At 40.9% G+C, this 24123-nt stretch overlaps 1 long non-coding RNA gene across 1 annotated transcript in view; it reads left to right on the top strand.

Annotated features, from left to right (window-relative positions):
- The window catches only part of LOC109261723 (uncharacterized), a 259521-nt gene that overhangs the window by 222787 nt on the left and 12611 nt on the right, over window positions 1–24123 (top strand). The window contains exons 2-3 of the long non-coding RNA XR_002077514.2: window positions 2513–2566; window positions 16240–16307. This is a non-coding gene — a long non-coding RNA (uncharacterized LOC109261723). The remainder of the gene's footprint in view (window positions 1–2512; window positions 2567–16239; window positions 16308–24123) is intronic.

Below are 24123 nucleotides of genomic sequence, written 5' to 3'. Positions count from 1 at the left end.
AGGAGGAGTACTGAAAGATCATGTGTCTGACAGGTGCTGCTATCTTGGTTCTCATATTCTGAACCCCTTAAGGGAACTTGACAACTCAACTGACCATTATGCCTGTTATGGGGTAAATTGTATCCCCCAAATTCATATGTTGAAGCCTTAAATCCCAGCACCTCAGAATGTGACTGTATTTAGAGATAGGGCCTTGAAAGTGGTAATTAAAGTAAGATGTGGTTATATGGGTGGGCTGTAATCCAATATAAGTGGTATCCTTGTAAGTAGAAGAGATCAGGATATGGACACACAAAGAAAGACCATATGAGGACACAGGGAAAAGGTGGCCTGCTGCAAGTCAAGGAGAGAGGCCTTAGAAGAAACCAACCCTGACCACACTTTGACTAAGTCTTATGTACACCTCATAAATCATTCTCAGACTCAGTTCCATGGGAGCCTAGAGGACTCCACAGACGAGTTTTAGTAGTTTTGCAATCTTTTTATTTGACTTTCCCTTGGAGAATATATTTTAACTATTTTAAAACACTGTAATAAAAATAACACACATTCAGGCTTGTTTTATTTCACGTTTTAACATATCTAAAAACACCAGCATATTAAAATGTGCTGCTAGGTTAACTTACTTGGAATGAACATCAGAGTAAAATCCTGCCATCTGGATGTACATATTTGATGAGAGATATTGATATTCTGCACTGGTCTGTCTGTCTGTCTCTCTTAAATGTTGACATGATTGCTCCACGTCTCCACTGATAGAAAATTACACAAGTGCGTTTGTGAACACAGTACATTTGCACCTGCTCAGTTAAGTGCTACATCAAGCTTATTTGCATTTGTTCTCCTCATGGCATAAAACTTGTCTGTGCACCCACAAGTGACTCTCTCACATCTTGAAATCATCACTTTAGAGCCAGAATGAATGTTTCCTTTTTGACTTTATGATTAGAAATGCAAGAATTTATTAGGTGTTACTAACAATTCAACTTTGAAACAGATATTTCCTACTACTTTTCTTGCAAGCTTCTGGATGAATTTAGTTGGACAGAAACCCAGGCTGTAAGGGCAGGTTGTTCTGAAACAAAGCAATACAAAACTATTGCCACTTGCAACTACTTAACCAGAATCTGTATTTTCTAAATACTGTGCGAGTAAACCAAAATGAAATAATAAATTGGATACTGAGGATTATATACAATTGTGATTATTCCAAATTTTTATATTCATCAAATCAGTCTCAGAGTGGTCAGCAATATACTTTATACTACATATACATGGCATATATGAACTCATTAAAGAAGTATATTCTAGTGAATTTCTGCTCCTATTTGTCTCAAACATGAAGATTCCACATGAAATCTCATTTTCATTAAGGATACCGTTGCTGCAAGGAAACCCAGCAAAATTTCTTGCAGCTCTAACTTCCTCTAATCTTCCAAGGTGGGTGTGAACAGGGTTCAGGGAGGGGTAAGTCAGGTCATAGAAGGGTGGCTGATCACCAGTCTTTATGTTCAGCCTGGGAGCTTTCTTTTACCTTTTTGACAGAATGATTGAGTGTCTAGGTACATACCTACACCCATTCTGGGGCATTGCATCTGGTTGAAATTTCAAATGAACAAATGAATAGGCTTGTGAAAACTACATGGTATGTATAGGAAATTACCAAAGATGGCTACAAAGGTTTTGTAAATATTATTTTTATAAGGCATATTATAATTACTTTGAAACTTGCTAAAATTCCATTAAAATGTATTGCATTTCCCTGGTCACCTCCTCTCTGAAACAGATCTTATCTGGAGGCAGTATCTGAGAGAATGTGCGGGAGGAGTAGGGCCTGGGACCGGGGTTGGGGTTGGGTGGGTATATGAAGTGTGGTGAAGTGATATGGCCATTTTGCAGCCTGCATAGCGGATGTGCATAGTTGGAAGCAGGGACCCTAGTTTGTTTCAGCTGCCACCTTTAGAAGTCTCCTCACCAGAGCTTAGCATATTCCAAGGCCCTCCCTGAGTGTGGGGTATTGTGGCCTGGCCGTGACTACTGGCTCTGGAAGTAGATAGCCCCAGTGGTGCCTGTAGAGTATTCAGAGACAGAACAGAGGGGGAGCTAGGGTTGCACGTTTGTCTGCACCTGACTTTTTCAGTGGCTCCCCCCTTTAAGATGAGAAGTAAGGGTTAGGTTTTGATTGCTAGAAGGTAGTAGGTTCCAGGAGTTGCCTTGGGACTATATTCACCCACTGAGATGACTGATTTTAGGACTGAGTTTTTTTGTCTGGAGGACTAGTTAGGTTGAGGTGGCTGCTCTTCTGATTTGATCTTGGTTATTGGATTAGTTAGGATAAATGTTCACCTACATAAAATAGAGATTCTAAACAAAAGTGGCTTAAATAAGACAGACTTTATTTTTCTCTCATGTAATAGTCTGGAAGCAGGAGGGTCAAGGGCTGGTGTGGAGCTCTGTTTCACAAGATTGTCCAAAGACCTAACACTTTCTATTTTTTTCCCTCCATCTTTAGGGTGTTGCCCTTATATGAATGATCCTAAATGGCTCCCCTACATCCATGATCCAGGTAAGTGGATGGGGGAAAGAGGGAAGGGGTGTTGATCATTTAGGACCACAGCCTGGAAGTGAATGCATCACTTCCATTCACATGGTCTTGTCTAGAGTTTGGTTACATGGCCATGTATAGCTTCAGGGAAGAAAGACTGAAAATGCAGTCTTTCTTCTATGTCATGTGCCCAGATACAAATAGTTGGCTCTATTTCAAAAAGTAATAGAAGCATGAATATTGGGGGGTACAACTGGCTGATTCTGCTGGGTGTTTAACGAAGTATGAATCACCATGCTACTAGTTGGACTCTGCAAACACATTTTCATCATAGAAGTAAATGGCCAAGGCTGAGAGGTATAGTGTCCAGAAGGTGAAGCCTGGTAGCCCCTGGTCTAATGGTATTAATTGATACTGCCACTATTAGTATTTGTTTTTCTGAGAGGCGGGCAAATATTCATCTAGGAGGCTGCCATTTATGAATGACTCCATGGATTCCTTGGTCTCTGGATTTTGGCCGATGGCAGACACAGGAAACAGATTGGAAGGCAGGAGGCAGTGAGGTACTCCCACTCGCTCCCTATTGGCCCCTGGCAGGCATGGCGAATTCCCTCTGTGAAGGTCCCAGCTCCTATCTAGCAACCCTCTCGTAGCTGTAGCTCTTTTTAGGTCCCAGAAACCACCCCTTCTCCTCATTTCTTCAAGTCTACAGCTGGTAACTGCTTCTGCCTGCTGTTGGCCTTGGGTGCTTCCTTATTACTTATTGTTTTCCCTTCACTTGCCTATACTTTTGAAAATAGTCACGTTATGAAATTCTCTTCATTTGCCTTCTCTTTGTTCCTGGTGAATTCCTGACTGCTTTCTTGGTGAATTACTGACTGATGCAAACCTGGTTTTGGGTGTGTGTGGTCAGGCAAACCTAGCAGAGGAGAAAGGAACATGGTATTTGTGGGTATGTGCAAGGGAGAGATAATGAAAAGAGGTCTCTAAGCTAAGTAAAGAGAGAAATGAGGGCATGAGCAGGGCAGATAGATCCAAAAAGTGGAAGAATCTGTTGTTGGGAAATCCCTATGGAGTCAAGGAATTTGGGGTTTGGGGTACTAGAATGAGTGAGTGAGAAATTGGGGACTATCCTCAGAGAATAGAGAGCTTAAAATAGAGAATTTGTGACTGATGCAGTTGTTGATAATAACAATATTCAGGTCATTGGTTCTCAGCCCCAGCCTTTAATCAGAATTTCCAGGGGAGCTTGTAAAAAAATACTGGTGACTGGCTTCAGCTCTAGAGATTCTGACTGTAATTGGTCTGGTGTGGGACCTGGGAATTGTAATTTAAAAAACCTATCTCAGATAATTCAGATGTATGGCCAGTGCTGAGAATCAGTAGTCTAGGTATAAGCATGGGTGGATAGGAGGAAATGATCCTTAGCAGCCAGAGGTCAAGGAATTGAGAGGGCTGAGGCTTGGAAGAATCATCTATGTTGAAGTCACCAAAGGGGTAGCAGGGTTCATGGTGGAGAGAATTCAGTCAGTCTGAGGCTTGGAAGAGCTTGAGACTTAATTACTCTGGGGACAAATTTCTGGTCCTATCCTCTGCTCTTAGCACGGGGTCTATGTCCAAGGGCAAGGTTGGCTGTAGGTAAACTTTTCTTTGGCCTACTCCCTCTCCCAACTCACCTCCATCTTAGGTTTTCATTGTTTGCTCTTAGAGTTACCTTTTCCCACTGGTGGTGTTTGGGGAACCACAGATTCAGGGACTCTGCAATGTCTTACCTGGATCTGATTTTCTTGAGATCTGACTCAATTCCTTATTCTTTTCTAACATATAACCTTCTTCCTCTACTCATCAAAAAAAAAAAAAAAATTGCCTTTCCTCTGCCTGACTCCCTCAGGGTTTTTTTAGTGGGTTGACTATTCCCAGAGGCTCATTCCTACCTCAGAACACCTAGTAACAAGCTTGTATATTGAGAGGGGGCTTCCCATATTGCAACACACGTGTTAAGGCACTCAGGTACACAAAATAATTCAAATCCTCTTTATTTCCAGGTAAGTATGTGTAATACTGTCTAGCTTGTTGAGAGAATAGTCCATTTTAGCTGGAAGTTTCATCCTCTTTTATTTTCTACATGCGTGCCATTGTGGGGCCATTTAAATCAAATTCTTCTCTATAGCTGAGCACAAAACCTGCACATTTCTGGTTTTGCTCTTTCTGAAGATAATTTCTGCTGTTTAATGAGATCTGAGAATGAAGTCAGGCATGAGCAGGAGAAAGGTCACAGTGTGTGCTCAAAGGTATATTAACTACTGTTGGAACTGACATCGGTCTCCTTCCAAGAGGACAAAATTAAGCAGCAAATAGTAAATACGTTCAATGGCACTTTATTGCAAGTAGGACCATTTACAATGAAATAAGAATATGAGAATGGTTTCAAAGAGAAAATGGGAGTGCTTACAAATAGAACACATCTTACCGGTTAGAGTGGGAATGTGATTCCAGTCAAGGTTAATGGGGAAACGGTTAATGAAGGGTACAGATTCCAAAGCTGCATGATACCATATTGTATCTCACAGAGGTAATTAATACTAGAGACTCTGGCTAAATGGACACATTATACACAGCAGACAACTTGAAATTCTGCACACCATATAGAGAGGCTCCTCTGGATGCTTTATGACTCACCCTGATACTGACAGTATGACATTAGAGTCCATGTTTTCCATCCCTTTTCCTTGTGGAGTCAGTGTGGTACATGGAAAGAACACCAGACAGAGAGAAAGGAGAGGGGTCCAGCCCAGACTCCATTGCTAGGGGGTGGTGTGCAGCCCTGGGCAAATTTCTTCCTGCTTCTTTAGGCTCAGTTTCCTCTTCTGTAAAATGAAGGGGTTGAGGAAAGTAATCTTGTAAAGTGTTTTCCAGTTTGAATCTGAGATATTCTGCACTTCATTGTCATACCACCATTATCACTTAACCTACCTCATAATTATGTAAGGATGGATATAGCTGGGTAAAAGATTATATATGCAAGTACAGGTGTGCATGAACATTTACCTATATTACCTGTTTGTGGCACATATGTGTACTTCATTGTTACCATGACTTTGAAATGACGTAACTGTAGAGATTTGTGTTTAAAAGCTACCATCAATGTTCATGTTTTTTTACCGCCACCCTCACATTTTTCCCCCCAAGGGTAAGCTAACAGGAGTAAGGTTACCTATAGAATTAATGCCTGGGATTAAGATGAATGTGCGTGAAAGAGCCCCTTAGCCTGCTGGCTGCAGGATTATCTGTCTCTTAAGAAGCACCTTCTTTTCTCTCCTTTTCTTGCTCTGAACACCCGAGGCGGGAGAATGAGGCTAAGGATCTGTAGCAGCAGGTGAGGGAAGGAATGGGGATCACATTACATCCTTCACATTTAGCTGTCTCCTTGGGCTGTCTGGAATCTTCCCTGTTTGCCTACTTGAGTAGAGGGGCTTAAAAGTAGGGCATTTGCACACACTGATTTTTCATCCTAGTGATCATCTTATTGACAGGCATTGCTTCAGCTGGACAGTTTTCTCTCTGTGTTCAGGCCTGTTGGTAGGTGGCATCCCGAGGGCAGATTCCATTCTTATCCCCACCTGACAACTCACTCATTGCTGATTTTTAAAATTCCCAGGTGCACCTTGTTTGTTTCTCTCTTCTCTCCTTCCGTCAACCCCACTACCTATCCTTACTCTTGCTCCTCAAAAAACAAAACAAAACAAAACAACACACAGCCTCCCTGGGTTGTCTGGCTATAGAAGTTATTCATGCTTTTTTTTAGAGAAGTCAAGAAATACCTTCCTGTTCTTCTGAATGAAGTAGCTTACAAAGGCCCACCAGATCCCAAATTTAGGAGGCGAGGGTGCCCAAGGAGTGACAGCTTTATACACTAAATCTTCAGCTTCCACCTCCCTCCACAGACAATGGGAAGGAAAATCATGGAGGGCTGGCAGCCCCAGAGCCAAGTTACCACGTGACATTGACAGCTGCAGAATTGCACCTATTGATTGTGGTGCAGGAGCGAATCTTCCATCAACCTTTAATTGAGCTGATTCCCAAATAGAACAGGGTCAGCTTTTGCTGTGCTGCTGAGTCTAAATAGCTGTGACCAAGCTCTGGTTGATATCTCTTTACCAGACCCTCATTTGGAAACTTTTTCACATTCTGTGTGTTCTAGAACATTGGACCTTGGTTGAGAGGGTTCATCAGAATCACTGAGGGAAGTGGTTAATCCTAGAGAAAGATGGTGCCTCATGCCAGTTATCTCTGATTCAGTGTCTGGACAAGAGGCTGGGCAATTGTATTTTTAATAAGCTATTTTTTAAAGGCGATTCTAATGAGTACCCAGAAACTTCTGGAGGATTCCATCACAAATTAAGAGACATAGTGACCAAGTGAAGGAGACAAAGAATTGCTGAAATTGTGAAATAATCATATCACATCTTGTTCTGTGGGAGGGAATATGGCTGCATGGATGTGAAGAGAAGTACATTAGCACTCTTTTTGTGTGATTTTCAAGTGTAAGGACATTGCTCTTGCTCTTTTCTATTGCTGTGTTGCTTGCTTCATTTCAAGGAACAATTGGACTTTCTTGGAGGGGTCTATCATTTAGATACAGCTTCCCCTCAGACTCCATTAGGAGGGACACTCCCCAGCCATCACCGCAGACCTGTTGGTGAATCTGGCATTCACTGAAAGAATAAATTGGATTTCATTACATGATACTGTATAATGTAGGGTGACCTCCTCCCATTGTTATGTTGGGTGGATGCTCAGACAGTTCTGATTTTGATTTCCTGGTAATTGCTTCCTCATGGATTCAGCCTTTAAAAAAATTATTTTTTATTTTTTTAGTCCCAAACAGATGCCTCCACCGATCCCTTATTGCCATTCTCAGCCTCCCTCAAAGCCTGACTTGTTCCTTAATGAATCCGCCGCACACTGAGCTGTGGCCAAGGAAAATCAAGAGGCCATTCCATCAAAATATCCGTGATGGAAAAGCCTGTTCTCATTCTGAACTTGTGTTTCACTTCTGTCCCACCTGACCTGGAGGGTCTGCCGCGGGGGTTATGGGAGGACATTTGAACCCTGGCTACTGTTAAAATGTCCTCATTCCAGTGACTCTACTTTGTTTACATTCCTGCTCTGCTTTGCCTTTGAAGCTGCTCCTTATTGGTGGATTGGCGGAGCCTTATGGCTCCCATACATTTTAAGGCTGCATTCCCCAGAGTTTGCCCCAGCGATGGAGACCTGCACTTTGTCTTTTAAGCAGATAAAAAGAGAGGTCAGTCAGAAGTAATTCCCCTACTCCTCGTATAAACAATTTAACTGCTGCAGCAACATACTTGCTTGGAATTACTCCCTCAGATTCAATTCCCTTTTCCTGCTCCACTTGTAAAAATGGTTAGTGTCCTCTATAAACTGCAGCTCACCAAGGTGCAAGGCTTGCTGTGCGGTTGTAGAATAAATGTTAATCTAATACAGGTTACTAGGTCAAATGCAATCACAGGCTTGTGGGAAAAGCTTAATACTGTTCTGCTTCTTCTAACACAGTAAACCTGGATATTATATGATAGGTTAAACACCAGTGAACCATGGCAAGAATTTTCTTGAAAGTAGGATTTAGTACAAAGGAAACTACATTGAAATGGTGACCTAGGATTGACTTTGCTCTCCAAGAGAGCATTCCGAGATGCTGAAGTGCACTGTGAAAACGGACTCCTTACAAATGTGATGTTCTAGAATTCCTTGCTCAGGGGATGAATGCCAGTTGGAGCAGCTGTGACACATCTAAAGGTTTCATATGTTGTCAACTATGACTTCCATTCCCCCTCATTCCCCAAAAATTCATGAGTGCAGATACACACACACGCTTACACCCGCACACAAACTTTTCTTCTCAAATGTGAATGTGGCATTGGATGGCCTTTAGAATTTGGATCCCAAGTTGAACATCTAGTAAACACAGTGTCAGGAGTGTGGAGCATATGTGGGCCAACTGCCTTGAGAAGACTCTATACAGATCTTCTTAGTGGCGGTGGACTCCACACTATTTTATGTGGATGTTAGTGCTGTAAAGTGTTCCCAGCCTGTATTTGTGATCAAATGCCAGAGCCGAGATGTACATATGCTAGCAGATGTATAATAAATGCTTAAGTAAATGAACATCGGGTTTTAGGGGAGCTGTAAAGTCTGGTTTGTGGGACTACTTAGGCTCTGTCCTTCATGGCGACAGGGGACTAAGCCAGGACAAACTTGGTAAAGTCTTGTGGGGGTCTTCGGGGAGGATGCACCAAAACTCTCATCATTAGCATCGTAGTGGCAGTGCAGGTTCTCCTCTTAGCTTCCTACCGAAACCCCATTCAATGAGCAATCACAGCCAGAAAAGGAGCCCTTTCACACAGACTGGAACCCACTTCTCCTCCTGAAAGCAGCTGGGAACTCTGCTTTGTGTCTTCTTTTGGCTCTTAAGGAAAGTTCTAACCAGGCTCCAGGAAATTGTTTGATTTGTGAAAAATACATCTGTGCATTTACAAATGTGACCTAGCTCTCAAGTGATTAAGCTAGATCATTTAGCATGTTAGCTGAGTTAGTGTGTGGACATTTGATAAAAGGCCTCTTGCTGCTTGGGTTTGCACGTTAGATGATTGAATTAATCAGGTGATACATTCCTGGATGGTTATGAAACTCTCATGAAAGTCACTGCAGGCATGTATGCGACCCTTAGGAAAACTGCATAAATGAATAGGTGTAGGCTGGATGTAGATTTTGGTGAAATGGATTTTTTAAGTTCTATAAAAGTAATAAAGATTTTTAGGAAACAAACCCAGCGAACTGGATTTCATTACTGAACTCGGTTGTTGGCAGGAATGGAAGAGACCTTATATGGTTAGTTTTTGTGCGATGGCTCTGCATGGCTGTCCTCTCTGGCCAGCCTGTCCTAATCACCACTCCTGCAGTCCATCCCCCACCCCTTTTTTTGTGCTGTGAGCAGGCAGCAAGCCACTAGGACTCAGAAAAGGTGGCTGGAGGGAGGCAGCTGAAATGGACTCTCATTCAGATAGTTTCCCTGCAGCTGGTATTAGAGCTAGTTCCTTTGACAGAAATGGGGACCCCAAGGGCCTCCATTGATTGGGAAATGTCAAACACATAATACATAGATGACTTAAAATGCCCTAGGCTCCTTTTCTCTCTTTACTACAGACTGAATGGTCAGGTTTCTCTGCCTCTTTAGGACTCCATTTTCTCCCAAGCTTTTCTTTAAAAAGATGTAAAGGGGAAAATGTACCTTTCTCCATAGCTTCTGTGTATGCATTGAGCATAGAATGTTGGCAAGACCTATGCTGTGGCATGCTTTCTTATGAGTTTGATACACAAGCATTATATTGGGGATGTACATAATCCTTCAAACGGGTAGAAGCCAAGCTGGCAAGTTTTTAGGCAATGGCTTGCTCAGGATGAAAATGCCAAAGAATGGAATATCTTCTTAGGCTGCCATTGGCAAGTTCAGAATGGAGACTGGCCTCTATAAAGATGTCTTTTCTGTGAGTGAACATGGCCTTAGGGGTCAAATGAAGTTTTGCTCCTTCTTGGCTGTTGACCTGAGACTACCTAAGCACTTTGTGCCTCAGTTTCTTCAGCTGCAAAATAGGAGTGATATCTAACTTCCCCTTTGTACCTTTGTGACAAGTAGGGTGGACATGGGCCTTGGACATGCTGCCCTGTTTGCAGCAACAGGTCATCACCTTTCTCGTTTCCCTCAGGCTCCTATTTCACTGCATTTTCTGACAGTCTTGAAGGCCTGAGCATTTTGCTCCCACCCTTTGGACTTTTTCTGACTTTAGGTGTTTCTGACTTTTCCTAGGGACACCTTTGCCCTCCTTCCTGTCCACACTCTCCATCAGCTGACTGGCTTGGGTGGGTGATTCAGGTGTCTCTCCACAGGGCTTGCGGATGTCAAATGGTGGATTGTGCATGAAACATCTAATAGTGGGTAATAGATAATTCTTTGTCCTCCTTCGTTCCCCTCCCTTTCCCAAGAAATGCTGTCAATTACCAGATGAGGCGATTTGGGACATCACTTAAAAATCTCTGCGTTTGTGGATAATAGGTATAATAATGCCCATTCCACCGGGTTAGGGGAAGAGTCAATGAGATTAATAGAGGTTAGGAAGTCCAAATCCTGTTATCTTCCACCAAGAAAAGTCAAGGCCCCTCAGCCAAACCCAGGGATAGGATTTGAGAATCAGAACCATCCAAGTGGTAACAAGTATTTGCTATCAGGTCTGACTTACCCAGTAGACACAGTACATACAGAGCCTAGGGTGCACGATACTTTTAAAGACCCATGAAAATATCTTAATTTCTTTCTATGCCAGAAGGAAAAACGTAAACTTTTAGAGTGAAGGAAGTTTTAAAATACATAGTATTAATAAATGCATTTTATAACAATGCAGTTGTAAAATACAACCTTTAATAGTTTTTGTTTATGGAGGAAGGCAAAAGTGTCCCCAAGGCCCATGAAGGTCATATGCGGCCATGACTTACTTCATGAGACTTGAAAGTCTCAATGGCTAATGCACACGTCACCCTTTTGACAGAAATTCCTATATTTTTTAAAATGTTTATTTATTTTTGAAAGAGAGGGAAAGAGACAGAGAGACCACGAGCAGGGGAGGGGCAGAGAGAGAGAGAGAGAGAGAGAGAGAGAGAGAGAGAGACAGAAGATCTGAAGTTGGCTCTGTGCTGATAGCAGAGAGCTTGATGCAGGGTTGAAACTCACAAACCATGAGATCACGGCCTGAGCCAAAGTCGGGTGCTTAACCAACTGAGCCACCCAGGTGCCCCAGAGATTCCTATCTTTTTTCATGCACTCAGAAGGAAGTTCCTCACAGATGAGCAAAAATGCTTAATGCTGGTCACTCTAAGTGAAGGGAACTGGTAACAGTCACCAAAACAAAAATGTGTTTCTTCTCCATACCAGAGGGCAATTGTAGGTAAGGAGACCCAGCCTCTGAATGGAGAAAAGTCTAACTATTTCTATTTGTACTTGATTTTCTATAACCAGAGAACAGATGTGGGATTTATTTGCCATCAGGTCTAAAAAGTTCTGGGATTGGGAAAAGTATGAGCAGTTTTGTCAAATGTAGAATTACATGGAAATCCAGGATTCATCATGCATTGACTCCTCGGCCACACAACTTCCAGGATACAGGGAATACAAATGCATTTAGCTCCCATTAAATAAGAGGAGAGAAAACCAGACGTTCCTTCACTGAAATTACTTCCCTGAGTATAGGGATCAAACAGGACTCACAATCAGGGAGTCAGAATATGTTCTTTAAACCTTCAAATTACTGCAAATGAGGTGCAAGCCTCTGTCCTTACTCTGTGCCCTTTCTGCCTTGTTTTAAATCCTCTGGAGGGGTGATTTTCCTCCAGACAATTACATCCCATCCCTAAGAGAAGGATGGCTACTGTGTGTAAAGTCATTCCAGCTAAGCACTATGGGCTCTAATTTCATCACAACATTATGAAACTGATCAGTTTCTTTGTATAAAATCTTAAAAGGGCTCTATGGACTCTTTAAGCCAAAAAAAGGGCTTTTGAAAGCAGTTCAGGAAATTGCCAGCATGGAAGCGATTTCCACATGTGTCTCTCAATATTGCAATCTCTCCTTTTAGGTGCTGATCTTTCCTAGACTGTAATAAGAAATGAAAGAACAGCTTATTTTTCCTTTTAAAAAGAGGCACAATTAAAAAAAAAGTCCCCAAGAATCTTGTATGTGGGAATGACATGCAGACCATTAGCTTTCTCTCCTTGGCTTTCAGGCTGATCTGTATTCTCAATTTGCTATAAGTATTCCATTCCATCTAGGTCAGGAAGAATTACTTGTGTGTAACTGAAGTGGAGTGTGGATTTTAAGCAGAGCATGTGATCCTAAGAATGCAGAAAGATGGTATAAATTTGCATCTTCTTAAGAGGAACCCTGTCTAAAAACACTGAAACCATTTTAATCTAATAAAACAAAAAGGGAAGGGATGGAAATTCCATCCAAAGACTTCACACAACCTTTTCATTTCATTTGAGTAAAGAATTACAAAATCATCTGTCCAGCTGTTAAATGCCTTTGAGGGAGATTTTTTAAATTGTAGTGCACACTAAAATGGAAGGTTAATATCATGCTTTGGAGACAAGGGGAACAGCTTCTATTTCTGGGTAATGAATCATGCCCTTCTTCCTGAAGACCTTTCAGAAGTGAGAGTTGAAGTTACCTGTGGGCTAGAGAGGCCATTGCTCCAGGAAGGCCTATGTCATCAATGAGGACACACAACACGTATCCTTCGGGACATCTGAGCCCCTTTGATGCCCTGCCATGGAGTACAATCTTGGCCTCCTCCTAGCAGGGTTGATGATTATTTACTGGAAACTGACTTGTGGCTCATTTTGTGGTATTTCTTAAGCTGCTGCCTTTGAATTTATATGAGTGTTAGCCTTGGTCTTTTTCCTTCTTCTCTCACTTTGCCACTGGGCCATGCAACCCACATGGAATTGGATTTCTTGGAACAGATTTGCTGTCGATTGATGCTCATGCTTTGTCTTCAACTCAATTTCATGTGTCAGAACCTTAGGGTGACATATACAAATGAATAGGCAAATTGCACTTAGTACTCTTCTGGCAAGTTATCTGAGAACTTCAGGGTAATTGCTTAAAGAGAGTTTTTACTCTTAAAGCTGGTCCTAAGCATTCAAGTTAGTTCAACTTCACAAATATTTTTGAGCATCCACTGAGTGAAGATCTATGACAGGTGCCATAGGGATAGAAAGATGTAGGAGATATGGTTTGTCCCTCAAGGACTTTGCAATCAGGAAGGGAAGACAGAGAGTATGGAAGAACTCTAGTACATGAGATACTCACCATACTATCATATAGACTGTGGAGCCCTGCAGGGAGTTACGAGTGGGGAATAGGTGTTGTTGGGATTGAAAGGTGAGAAGAGTTTTATCATGTAGAGGGGATAAGAGGTGAGGGCATTTGGAGCAAAAGGTATAGGAATAAAGAAGCATAGAAGAGTGAACCATCACTGTGTTTGTGTCTGTGTGTGTGTGTGTGTGTGTGTGTGTGTCTGTGCATGTGTGTAGAAGGGAAGTACAGGGTACTGCAGAGCTTGCATGCTGGATGCTGCTAGAGATACAAAGACAAATCAAGCTCCATGGCCTCCCAATCTAAGGACTTAGTGTGGAAGACAGGCATATGCGTAAATAACTTTAATGGATAATAGACTGTGAGAGAGACTAGGAGAGAAGCATATGCCATACTCTGTGTGCATCTCAAAGAGAAATTTAGGAAGGAAGAGTTTAATGGGACATAACATGATTAGATCCAGGGAGTAAGATAGAAAAGTCAAAGATGACTTCTGCATTTCAAAGACCGTACTCTGAATGATGGAATAATAGACACAACACATTTTGCTCCTTGTTCAGATAAAATTTATGACTTTTTTCTCTGATTCAAGATAAGCACATACTATAGTTTTAGTCACAGTTTGATGTATTGAGTTGTCTGATGTTCTCATAAATGCAAATAAAAACTGAAGTCTGCCAAAAAGGAAGACAATCTACTCTTGCACTGGCCTCAAACCCTATATGCAAATAGGTACCTTCTGAAATGAGTGCCACACAACATGTATGAAGGGTCAATGTATTTGCAAGTAAGTAAGGGGATGGAATAGAAGTGGTGAATTTAAAACTCAGAGGAGTTATCTATCCAAATCCCTAATATTTGGGAAAGTCTCACAAATATATTTTCTTCCAGTTACTGTTGGAATGGCTGAAGAGAGATGGCTTGGTGGGCTGTGGGTGTATCTGTATGTCAGGTTTGGATAAGCTACAGCTCTAAAGGATGGGAGACGGGAAAATGTATATAATATGCATAGTATCTTGAGAGGAATGGAAGCGGGGTTGAGTCTGAGAAGATGGCTAAGGGCTATCATTTACTGAGCATTTATAGCTTGTCAGCACGACTCTAGCCACATTATGCTACTAGCTCACTTGAAAGATCATAATAACCTTACACAGTAGATTTTATTATTATATTTATTTTACAGATGAATAAACTGAGGCATTAAGATTAAATAACTTGCCAAGACACACAACTCTAAGTGGGTGGTACCCAGAGTCTTTGCACTTAATCCTTTTGTCAAAATAAGTCTTAATAACAGAAGGCAAGAGAAGAGAAATATTTGACCTTAGGGTGTTCCTGTATAAAATTATATTTTGTTTTGATTTGGGGAAAAGAAATACGTAAAACCTTGTTAAATTTCCTGGGGGAAAGGACTGAATCAGAGAATCATAATTTTAGAATTTTCAAGAACCACGATCTATTGTCATTCATGACGATTTCTCATTTTTTGGTTAAGGAAATTGAGACTGAGAATCAATTAAAATGATCTCATGTTTGCTGGAGGTTAAGAACATACCCAGCGCACTGCTGTCTAGTGAGGCAGAATGATGCTTGCCAGCTTGTTGACATGAGCACACGTGGGCAAGGACCATGAAGTAAAGATCAAACATCTTAACACAGGGCTCTGGCTCTGGAAGAGAGCCTTATAACATGAGAGGGTCTACTTGACTTTCTAGGGAAGCAAAGTAGAAGTCCAGTGGGCTTTTGACCCAACTTTCAAGTGAAGTGTTCACACTCTCCTAAGGTGCTCTGATTGGTTGTTCAGTCTTGGCCACCGGCAGACCAGGAATGATACTCCTTTCTTTTTCCATAAATTTACTTCTAATAAATTCTCAGTGTACAATATAGACTCTGTGTTGGCTGGCAACTTGCTTTTCTCAACAAATCCAATACACTTCGGCGTTCATTTGATGGTTGGTTGAAGTCCTTATCAAGTCTGTCTGAAAGTGTATGAGGAGGGTTTGCAAAGTGGCAAGGTGTCTGGCAGATAACCTTGTGCTGGCTTCAAGTTCAGACTCCACAATGACTTGCAAGTGGTATAACCTTGGGCAGGATTCTTTACCTCCTTAAGTTTCAATTTTCTCATGTTTAAATGAGTGAAATAATAATCCCTGTATCATAGGGTTCTGTGGAGGATTAAATGAGCCAATACAGATGAAGGGCTTAGCACTTGCCTGGCTCATAATGAGAATTCAATATGTCTTAGCTAATTACAACAAACAAAATAAATTCTTTATAAACTTGTATTGTGTAAGTTCATTGTTATTGAAAATATAAATTACAGTAAGATATAATGAGTCTATTATAATTATAGTAAGATAGAGTTACCACGTTTTTTACTGCAAAAGGCAAACTTCTTTTTTTAAATTGAGTTTCCAAACTGAGAGTCCCTCTCAGTAGGGCAGGTAACAGGCAACAAGTGGTCATTTTTTAGAAAACCTTTTATGGAGACTACTGTGTTGCTCAAAGTCAGTCACGTGAAGACTTCTGTGAAAAATCTCTTCCAGAATTTAGAGTTAGGGAATGACTTTCTCCCACTGACATCTTTCGTACATTGGAAAAGGAAAGCCACTCACAGTCCTGCTCGTTTTGCTTTGACTGTCAATGCCTTGGTGCTAAGTTTTTATGTTCTGTTGCAGAAAGGTAGGTTAAAATGAATTTGCTTTTTCTTTTGTCTTATTACTCATTTTAGTGTTTTCGTTTTCAGTTTTATGATTTTGGTGCCTGATATTTTAAGCTTTCTCAAAACTCTTTTGTAAGCTGGAGGAGAGAAATGTAAGTAAATACCATAAAATAATATCACGTGGGTGGTTTTTCTTATAAACACACCCTCTGCCCAATTCTACGCACCTGGTTTGCAGTGCTTTTTATTTGACCCAAAGTCCAATCAAAATGGCAAAGTTGACTTTTATATAAACACTTATTTTATGTTTTAATAGAACGGGCTATGAAAGTCCTACCCTCACAGGCATTTAATTTCAGTGGGGAAGGGGTCTTACAAAGGACCAGAGGTAAAGATTGTTTTGTGGACTAACTGACCAGGTGGGGACATAACTTGCTAATGAGCCAAAGCAGTTAATAATCATAAAAAAAGGACAAATAACCAAACAAAAACAGCAGTTAACATTTATAGTATATTTTAAAAAGCACCCTCATATGCCATGACTTATTTGTCCTGTCAGCCCTGCAAGTAGGAAGCCTTACTTTCAGCTTCATTTTAGATGAGAAAACTAAGGCTCAGTTATGGTAACAGACACGCCCCGGATCTCACAGGAAGTAACGGATCTTAATTCAAAATCCTGGGTTCTGCTTACTAGTCCAGAACTATATGCTATATGCTATATACTATATGCTATATACTATATGCTAACTAACTGGGATGTAAATTAAAAAAATAAATTAAATAAAACTTAAAAAATAATTGTCTTTCAGATATACTCCATCGAGGTTTTTCTTTTTCTTGCCTACAACTAGAGATACTTAAAATCAATCTCCTCTTAGTTGGGGGAGGTTTTTGGCAAAGAAATTTGTGCAGTAGCAGTTAGCCAGGCCTACCTGTGTTAGAGTCACATTTGCCCCAAACTGCTGTACTTTCGTGGGTCTGAGCAATGAGGAGGTTGATATCTACAGCTGTAGAGCCACAGCTGTGGATTCTGCGTAAGGCAGATCATGAGTCTTGATGAATTTTTCATGTCTGAACTGAGAGTCTTTGCTATTGGGTAAAACAGAAAGAGACCCGTGTAAGTTAGACTCCATGCAGGAAGAGTCACCCACACCAGAAGGTGGGATTTCCCGGATACCTAGGACAGCCTCTAGGCAGAGTTCATCAAACATCTGATGAGGAGGGATGGGTAGCTAGACTTGATTAGAACTGGTTTTACCCACATGTGGATTGTATTTTATGTGTGAATGAACTGTTTGGTGGTGGTATGTGGTACATTTCTTCATGTGAGTTTACTTTTTCCAGAACCTTTCCTTTTGTTATCATTATAAAGCAGTGAGTTGTAAGAACTCCTCAGGTGTTGATATGGCAAAGTCACTGACGGGGTGGACCTGTCCACCTCCCTGGTTAGCAGAGTGGGCTGACAGATCAACGGAACTCCCAATAGTCTGTGCCTGTTTCCACTTGGATGCGCCACTGCTTGCCATCAAGAGGGCAGTATTTTCTTGAAGATTCCATTTGAAGATTGCTCAGAATGTTTTCTTCTGCAGAGCGCGTTTCCTTTTCATAGTCTTGCCTGACACGTGGAAATGAACATGTCTATGCATTTCTCTTTAACATATCCTAAATTTTCAGAGTTAGAACTTCTAAGGTCTCATTTGAAGGTCAGCCTCATTTTCCAAATAGGCCGGTAGGAGTTTCAGTGGGCAATGTGAAGTTTGAATGATCTTGTCTTTCTGGAAAACTTAACATTTTGTTTTGTTTGCTCCAGGCACACCCCTCCCCAAACCACATTCTTTTCTTTTTAGCTTATGAGAGAACAAAAGTCCTATCAGGAGTAACGAAACCACCTGAACCATTCTTTTTATATTTCCAGAAATAGTTTATGGGGCCACTGAAAGATGTTGATGCTATCTTTTTAATATTCTGAGAAATAATCCTATTAAACAAAAAACAAGGGAAACTGTTATGCCCACAAAGCGGAATTACCCAAAGCCGACTGGCAGGGGTCGAATTACTTTTCAAAACCGTAGCTGTATGCTGCTTCTATCGCTCCATCTAGGGCTTGGTGAATGAGCAATAATTTGTGGATTCTGCTCATCTCTCTTTGCGAACTTTGTTCTGTGGAATTAGATACAACTTTGACAAATTAGAAAAGGCCTCCCTGCGCCCGCTGTCCCCAGAGTAACACAGTCCACTGATTGTGCGCTGGGCTTCTGAAGTCCGGCCGTGTCAGGCCATCAGCAGCAGCCCCGCCACCAGAGTACGCTTTTTAATAAGCAGGTCTGTCAGCACCGGGTTCTTCGGACCTTCCGACCTCTCCTTAATCCTTAGGACGCACTGACTTTCGTCTCTGTTTCACTTATGGCAGAAGGCCCTGTGCCGGGAAAGAAATATCTTCTTTGTTTACACCATATAGGCAACAAAATTAACCTTTGAGATTAACTGTAAGTGAGTGAGGATCATGTTTTATCTTTCCCTGGGACAAGGGGTAGAGATTAACACGTGCATAAAGGGAGTGAGCATGTACACGTGTGTGCATGCATGTGCACATCCCTCCTCCATTCACATCATAGCCCCAAAGAACTTTCTGCTCCTGTTCTCTCTCTCTCTTTCTTTTCTTTCTTTCTTTCTTTTTTTTTTTTTTCCACATAGGGTTTATTCTGCGCTGGATAGACCTAGTAAATGGTATTCCAGTTTTTTCTAATCTTTCATTCCATTTTAACTCTTAGAGAAAGGAGAAGCATATAAAACATCAACATATTAAATGACGCCCAGTAGGCCTATGGATAAAAACTTATCTTCGTCTAAAGACACGGGATCATCTACTTTCCCAGTGGAATTCTTTGGCCCAGTAGAAGTAAACATTGTCTCATTGTACAGCAAGAACGATAAATGATTCACAAAGATAGAGGAAAGTGTCTCTTCACTGGTTTACATGTCAATGTATTCATGTTTAATAGTGCCAGATGGGAGAGTTGTGGTTCTCCAAGATACAGGGAATACTAGCCTGGTAAATACTTCTTTCCTTTGGGCTCCCCACCCTGCAAACACAAACTAATAGGAAAAATGAGAGATCTTGTTCATATTCATTTCTAATTTATTATGTTTAAACTGCAGTTTGACCAATTACACTTGCGGAACATTTTTTAGGAGTTGACATAAACATCAAAAACAACAGTTATGAGCAAAATTTGTCCTGGGGAGAGAATGGAAGCCAGCTGACTCAATATAGATGTTATTCTTGATCTCTGGAAATGTCTAAAGGGTAGGACAAGATGAGGTCAAGCATTAGATGATTTCTGACCTATGGAAAGCCCAGAAATGGACCTCAGATGTCCACTGTGTGCTGCTGACAGCATAGGAACCACCCATTCTGCTGTGTGCTCTCCATTTTTGATGGGGTCTTAACCTTCAAAAACCAGCTCAATAATGACAAGGAATCACCACCACCATGGTGACTAAATCCAGGCACCCTACTTATGGCTCCTGTCTCCATTTCTTGAAGTTGCTGAAATGTCTGGGACTTAATAGGGTAGTGATTCATTCTGGCCACAGCCATTTCTTAAAGCCAACAGTTCTATTAGAAACATATTATGATCCCAGTTTCTTCATATTTAGTTGGATTCTATGGAATTTGATTACTTTTATAATTTTGTTGCCTTTCATCAAACAGGATTATTTCCTACTGGTTTCAGTTCTATGCTCTCTCTCTCTCCTCTCTCTCTCCCTCTCTTTTTTAATAAACAGAACAAAATAAAGTGACATGTCAGCACAGAGATATTTTATTTTTCACTCAACAGTGGCAGTGACCATAACAATTAAATAGAAGAGAAAAGGGACTTTGTTGTAGGTGCACAGTTGAGGTTATGCAAAATGGAGCAATAACCAGGTCAGTTGCCAGGGAGCCCATGATAGAACCGCCGGTGTTTCAGGGGAATGAAAAGAGCATGTGTGTTGGGATCCCCAGTTTCCCCATTATCATCATCTTGAGCCAGGTACTTAACGTGTGCTGCGTTAGTTTTGGCTGAGGAAAGTGCTTGCAGGAAGCAGTTTTTTAAGTTTCCTTGATATCTCTGGGAGGTAATAAAGATCTCTATTTACAAATAATGCACTTTCTGCGAAGTGCCTTTGTGTGGGCATTGCACACCCTAGCAAAACGAGAGAGGTTCTTTGTTTTGCCTTGGTGGGAAGCGCAACAGTTGAGTCTGCAGGATGCCTGGTTTGCAGCCAAACCTTTTCCTTGCTGGGTGTGTGACACTGTTCAAGTCATTTAACCTCTCTGTTCCTCTGTATTCTTATTTCTGGAATGGATTTAATAACGATGTAGGGATCCCCGAGGGACCAGCAGATGAAAGGACAGCACTTTATTTCCTGGCTGTCTTGTATCCTTTGAGATGCTGCCAAGTGTCACCTTCTCAGCAAAGCCTTCCTGGACCACTGCGGGCTGGGGGACCCCCCTGTCCAGCTCACTGAGAACACTTATCATACTACATGCAACGCTGAGCTTATGTAGCTTTTCCACCACTCGCCTGCTGTAAGCTCCTTGTAGGTAGGAACGGTGATTCTCATCTTGTAGCAAATGAAACAGAGCCCAGCCCAGTGGCTGGTCCACAGCAGGTGCTGTAAAGACAGTCGAATAATGGACAAATTGAACTCTATCATTAAAAAAGTGCTCAAAGGGATATTAGATTTGCTAACGTCTGTATATCAGCTCCACGTGGCAATGTATGTTGAGGCAAATTTGTAAAACTTTAACTCAGGTTTTACACATTCTTACAATAGAATTCCTTGAATGTTCACAAAATCTAAGGAAACTAAAAGTAAAAGATCTTTATTGGAAAAAAGTTTGGAGTGCCATTTCTCTCTCCAACTTGCTCATATGAAATAAGTGCAAGAGTGTAAGAGTAATGACTGACTACTGGGGGGAAGGTAAGACTCTGGTAAAACCTTGGATTATATAATCACACGAGTTGTGCCCAGTATTCCCTGTCTGACCTGCAGAATAGTGCATGTTTTTATCTGTATAAGGTGAAATGAAAAAATACGTGAGGAAGCTCTTGTTGGTGTGTCAACCTGGCAGGCAAAAAAAAAAACAAAAAAACAAAAAAACAAAAAACAAAAAACAAAAAACAAACAAAAAAAACCAATAGAAGATATATTTTGGATTTTCCAGAAGTGAGGACAAATCTGTAAAGCTAAACTGACTCTCTCAACACACATGACCACTGTGATAACACTCATCGGAGGAAAAGATGGCATGTTTTTTCTCTCTCATCTGTTCCTGTCTTCCTTCCCCTCACATCCGGTATTTTGTAATAAAATTTCCAACAGATATGGGCTGTTCAACAGTCACTAGCAATACATTGATTAATTATGTGTGCCAGACTTTCAGTATATAATTAAGCTAAACAAAACTGCATTAAAGTAATATGAATAATTTGACTTCAAGCCACAAAAACAAGGAAACTGAGTGAAAGCAGAATCTCTGACCTCATTCACTTCAGCATATTGTAGGAGACAAAAATGTAATCAGAGTTATAAATCACATAGCTGCCACAGTATGACGATGGAGAAAGGAAATTGTTCTGACCTTTGTTGGGAAGAGTTTCAAAGGTAGAAATTAAAGTGCACATTTTGTTCATTTCACAAAATTCTTTAACTGGGAAATATGATGAACAAAAAATACCCTTTCCTTACTTAAGGGGGGTAATGACTATTTTTGTTATTTTTAAGAATGTCATTTGATTGCATTTTCTTCAGTATGCCTTATACATGACACGTTTACAGTGCCTCAAAAGTATTTCATGTCTATATGCTTTCACTGTCTCTGACACCAAAATTCAGAGACTAAAGTACATTATGTATCTACAAAAATAGAATTAATCCTTAATAACCTTCCTCCCCCCCCCCCCAATTATAAAAGTGATATTTATTCACTGTGGACAAATTTGGAAAATGCAAAAAAAAAGTATATAGAAAAGAAAATAAATTGCATTCATAATTCTACTACGTTAAGAATTCTGAGGTAGCCACACTTAACACCTGTTTCCTTCCAGTTTGTAGCGTGTGTGAATATGTGCGGAGTCAAGGATCATCATGCCGTGTATATATTTTGGGACCTGCTTCTTTCACTTCACAATATTTCACAAGCATTTTTCCATTTCATAAAATATTCTACAGAAATCAGATTTTCAGTTGTTTAATAGAATACTATCATATGGATAAATCATACTTTATTTAACAAAGTTAATGTTTTTAACAACACAATTTTTAATTATTATTTTAAAAGAGCAAAACCCTTGAATGAGCAACTCTATGCATAACTCCGTATGCATGTTTCTGATTGTTGCTTTCCATGAAATTCCAAAAGGGCTTCCTTCAGTAAAGGATATGAGCATATTTAAGCCTTGTTCCATCATATCCAGGATTCATCCATAAAGGCTGAGCCCCTTGCATCCTCAGCTCTAATGGATGAGCCACGTGACCACCCCTGAAAGAGGACATTCTTAAAAGAGGATGTCCTTTGAAACCTAAGGAGTGGGGGGAGGGAGTGGAATCATAAGGTGCAAGAGTGAAAATCTTTCCTTATATTCCTCTACACACAAACAGCAATAGCAGAAAAGAAAGAGGGAAAAGTATTGTGAAAAATGGGAAAGGCCATCTGAATATAAACTATTTACTTTATTAAAACCTATCTGTGAGGTTTGGCACCCTATTTAGAGTGAGTATCCAATTAATCCGTCACTGACATACCAGAAAGAAGTTCCAAGTTGCAGAGATGCTGACCAACCAACTTAAATGAACCAAAGCACCAGAGGGCTGTGTGTGTCCACTCACCCAGTGAATGGGTATCTTCCCTGGTAGTAGATTTTATTCAAAATGCCACCCATTCTCTTTTCTGAGAACTGCTCTCCCACTCAGTCCATGGGGTTTCGCACCTACCGACTGTGTTTGTACCCTTGCCATGGCTGATTAGACTGGCTGGCTCAAGCTAGGTTGGCTGGAGATACTCCTAAAGATAGTAAGTTAGTCTCTTATATAGGTTGATATTCCTTTGGTTGCAAGGACTAGAAGATTGGACTTATACTGTCTTAAATATAAAGGGGTTTTGTTGATTTCTGTTCTCAAACTGTTCCAGGAGAGATTTAGGCTGCAGGAGTGATTTGGTCAAGGTCTCAAATGATGTCAGTAGGATCCAAGTCTTGGCTTTCTTCCTCTCAGTTGGCTAGACCCTCAAGCTGGCTCCCCTCATGGTTGTAAAAATGACAAAGCAGTCCCAAGTTCACATTCTCACTCAGGCCCCAGGAAAAAGAGTGAGTTTGTGTCCTAGCTTTCTACATAAATCTGTGGATTCATTTTAACTGGACCTATTTAGTTGTTGTGCTTTTCCTGAACCAGCTATTGGCCAGGGCAATGAAATCCACTGGTTGACTGAGCTGACTTGATTTTCCCTCTGGAGCCAGAGGTAGGGTCCATCCCTCATGCACTACATTGCTTGGGAATTGGAATACCGTAAGGAAGAGGGAAATACATCCCCCAGAGGAAATTAACAAGTATATACTAGCATTTCCCATGTAGTTACGACTCTAACTTACATAGTTGGAGGTAATAAGGGCTAATTCTCCCACAAGGGTTGGGCAGCAGTAAAGAGAGAAGAAGAAAGCAGGTGGAACAGAGAAACAGGGAAGAGGTGAGGAGAGGATGTTGATGGATTATTCTACTTATTCTAATTAGAATTCTAATTATTTCTACTAGTCCCTTCCTGTGGTCTAGTTCTATTCCTCCCACTGTTCCTTGAGAAACCCCCATATCCTTATAATAAACTCCGCTTTTGCTCAAGTTGTTTTGAGTTGTTACCTACAACCACATTTACACCAATAGTGGCTTCTAGAACATTCCCAACCTACTGCCGAGGACTGCCTGCCT

Source organism: Panthera pardus, unplaced genomic scaffold (assembly GCF_024362965.1).
Source record: "Panthera pardus isolate Hobbes unplaced genomic scaffold, ASM2436296v1 HiC_scaffold_25, whole genome shotgun sequence".
Lineage (NCBI taxonomy): Eukaryota > Metazoa > Chordata > Mammalia > Carnivora > Felidae > Panthera > Panthera pardus.
This window is presented reverse-complemented; position numbering and strand designations above follow the sequence as displayed.